Below are 3905 nucleotides of genomic sequence, written 5' to 3'. Positions count from 1 at the left end.
ATATTGATATGATAAACATTGAGGAAAATATAGGCTCAGAGAGGTAAAAAATATTTGCTGAAGCTAACATCATCTAGTGAGTTCCAGAGATAATACTAATATCCAGATTTTCTGACTACAACTTATGTTTCTACTGACCACACTCCTCCCATCCTGCTGACCCAAGCACAAATAAGACTTTCGTTTGTGGCCTTTCATTAATATACAGTACGAGTTACAACCAAAACCAAGTTTCTATCTGAAAGATAGAGAGCCCCTCTGGCTTTGGTTTAGAGGTACTCTAGGGCGCAATTTGCTTGGTTTAGTGACTCTACGCACCTTTCCCTGAAGGTCGCTTCCTAAGGAAATGAAATGCAGCCATGGGAATTGAGTCACAGTTTCAAGAAGCAGGTAGCATCCTTCAGTGAAAAGCACAGACTTTGTGGTCAGAGCCCTGTTCCCAGCACTTAGCAACTTTGAGAACACGGACAGTTTCCCTCTCCCAGTTTATCTTCTGATCTCTAACATGGCAATTCAACAGACTTTGCAAGGCTGTGGTGCGGTGAGGCTAAAGTTGAGCACAGGTAAGGAAGCCAGAAAATGTCCACCCCCTAGTGACTTTCAAATACCACCTTCCATATGCTTTTTCCCTTCCAGGTTCTTAACTTGGGACACCTAAGTTTCTCAGTTCCAAATGACACACTCCACACTGTATAAACTGATTAAATAAACATATTTTATCATTTTTCCAATCTTGTAAGCAAATATTTGCAATGAGTAAATTCCTTTTTAACAACTACTATACATTGTGCAGCATAAGCACTAACATTAAAGTTGTAGACCAAATAACTTCATGTATTTCATAAGCTTGTTTCTTGTGTAGCCACACCATTTTGCATGAACTCTAATTATTAGTGTCTTATTCTACTAATATTTAATTATAATTTCACAGAAATTTACTAAAACATAACTCTTTGTAGAGTTTTCATAATTCCACCTTCAGACTTCATTGCAAATACCTAGTAAAACAAACAAACAAAAAGATCCTGAATTGATAGGATTCCTGTGCACCTTGTTTGCCTTAGTTTGAACCAGCATGTTCAGACATATTCCATTTTCTTAAAACAAAAACTATAATCCAAAGGTTCAGGCAAAGATCTGCAGAGCAACAAAGTTAGAGGAGTCAGGTGTCAGATTAACTACTAACTGCAAGAAACCACATTGCTTATTGATATTTTCAACCACTCCTGTTATCTAACCAAACATTCTGGAGGCTCTGCTCATTCTTCACTCTATTCATAAAGCAGTATTCTCATCCTGGGTATGAAGTAATGAATAATTTATAGATTTAAGTTTTTTGGATTCGATCCCTTAAAACGTCATTTTCCATCAAGGATGGTGGGTGACTTGCTCTTGAGATATTCATCATCAGGCTTGTGGTGTAGAAATTGTTAATAGTAAGTGAGTCTGATATAATTGTCCATATGGTAAATAAAAATGTATTTGATTGACATGAAGTTTTCTTCATTTTTTAAAAATAAGAAAATTTTCTTATTTAAAAAAAATAACCTAGGTGTAAGCTTTATACTTTTTAAATTATGAATGATGACCATGGGTGACGCTAACACCTGTCTTCTCTTCTGTGACTTTCATGAGATGATTCCTTCTTGCCTAAGCTGGAGCTCTCCTCTTAAAGGGACATGCTTAGAGAAGTTCAGGCGAGGGTAGCTTTAGAGCCCTTCTGGTTTCTCACAGTTGAGCCTAACATGAATTCCTTATCTTCATCACTGGTGTGTACTTTAGTAATCAATAAGGTAACAAAACAGATCATTTCCTTTTGAATCCTAGAGTCTCATCATGAAGAATAAGGAAGACAGGAAATAGCCATGTCCGAGAGCCATTTGTTCTGAGCTCCTCTATTCCCAGCAGCCAGGTTCCTTCCAGTTATGAGATGATTCTGTCCTCAACCAAGAACCTCCCCCCAAAGATTCCATCCTCCCTTCAGAATTTTTTCTCAAAGCCAAGACCTTCCTTTGTAACTCCTTAGTTTATAGCCCTTCTTTGATCCTTCTGATTTCAAAATTTCTGAAGTCACAGAGATATTTTGTTTCACGTTTTGAACAAAAATTTAGCCAGAAATCATCGGGTTTAGGATTTAGAGTAATTTTATGAAACTAGGAGTCTTCTTTGATTTGTTGTAGTCCCTTTAGAAAATTTGAGGACAAGCCACGCGGCATTGCATCTTTTCCATTATTTGCTTGACTAAGCACTTCTCTTTCACAAGGTGGAAAGATGCTAACTCCACCACACATTTTGAGTTCTGCTTTGTTTGTTTGAGGAATTAGATTTCTAGGCAGGAGGTGAGGGAAGGACCTTGGATCCTTCCTATGAAGCTGTCAACAGCAAGCTATTGAGATTTAGGGCTCCAGTTAGGGTCAAAATCATGTCAAACGAATGAGCAAGTAAGGGAAAATATGCCCTCATCTGGTTAAGAGGGCCACATGTCATCCATTGACCATACCAGAACCCAAGCAATATTCTAGATTTCTCCTTGCACATCAATTGGTGACAATGGGGCCCATATCACTGACACATGAAACAAGTCCCTCCCTTCCTTCAGAGCGCCGCTGCCCTCACTCCCTAGGTCATCCTCTCTCACTGGGCCCCATTAGCCTCCTAACTGGTCTGCTCCCTTCAGCTCTTCTGGGACGTCCTTTACATTCTGCTAGGAGGTTTTCTCTAACTTGCAAACCTTATTGTGCCATTCTCTTGGTTATAATCATTCCATGCCTCTTGATAAAGCTCAGCTCCTCCGCCTGGCCCAGGATGCTCTTCATGGGATGGCTTCCGGAAACCCTTGCAGCTTGTCTCCCATTCTCACTCTTCATTCCACCTTATGAGTTCCTGTTTCCCAAATACACCCCACCAGTGTTTGTCAAACCTTGGTCATTGGCAGACCAACTTCATGATTGTTACCACGTTCATGTACCACCCGTATTATTTTTTGCATATTGTTTTTCTAATTGACTTCATTTTTAACTAAAATAAAGTCATTTCCTATGAAACTTTGTTATCAGTGTTATGAATGGAAATCTGCAATCACTTGCCACAATAAAAATAAAACTGTAAAAATGTACATAATAAAATTGAAGTAATATAAGTTCTAACAAGATAATGTTGCCCGCTAAACTATCTGAGCCAAATCCTGCTCCCTGACTAAAAAAAAGGGAGACCAGCAAGTATTTGAGGGATGGGAAGTATGTTAGGGAAATACAGAATAATTGGCTTACTCAATCAACCAGAATTGAGAGGGAGTAGCTTCTGTTTTATTCGATATCACTTAATTTTAGATCCTAAAACCATGTGGGTTGCACCGATTAGCCACCCGTGTATCTTAGACAACCACACACTGCTCTGCCTGCTATCTATGTCCGCCCTGTACAGACCATTTCATTTGACAGGAATTCCCTTCTCCACTTACACTTCCAACACACCTCTTGTACCTTTTCCCTGAGTGAAGAGTGTCCTTGTTTGAGAATCCTTCCATGACAAATTTCTACCTTTTCTAGATGTTAAGTGCTCCTCCTTTGCTGGGTCATAGCACACCATGCATCCTTCTACATAGTGTTTTTCATCCAGCTCACACTTTCCGGTTAACTGAAATTCCTCCCAACGTCTTTGAGGGCAGAGATATTGTTCTCCATGTGTATGTCTAGCAACCAGCACAGTGTCTGAAACATGACAGGTGCTGAATGTCTAGAGAATAAATCACTGGCAACTAGAGACTAGGGTTATTTACATAGATTGGCAAGCATGTGAGGAATCCCAGTGATCATAGGTATTTTTATTTTTATTTTTTAAGTATATTTTATTGATTATGTTGTTACAGTAGTCCCAGTTTCTTTTCCCTTAGCTCCCTTCTCCCC

Source organism: Furipterus horrens, unplaced genomic scaffold (genome assembly GCF_987537825.1).
Source record: "Furipterus horrens unplaced genomic scaffold, mFurHor1.1.pri manual_scaffold_12, whole genome shotgun sequence".
NCBI lineage: Eukaryota > Metazoa > Chordata > Mammalia > Chiroptera > Furipteridae > Furipterus > Furipterus horrens.
Note: the sequence above shows the minus strand (reverse complement) of the source record.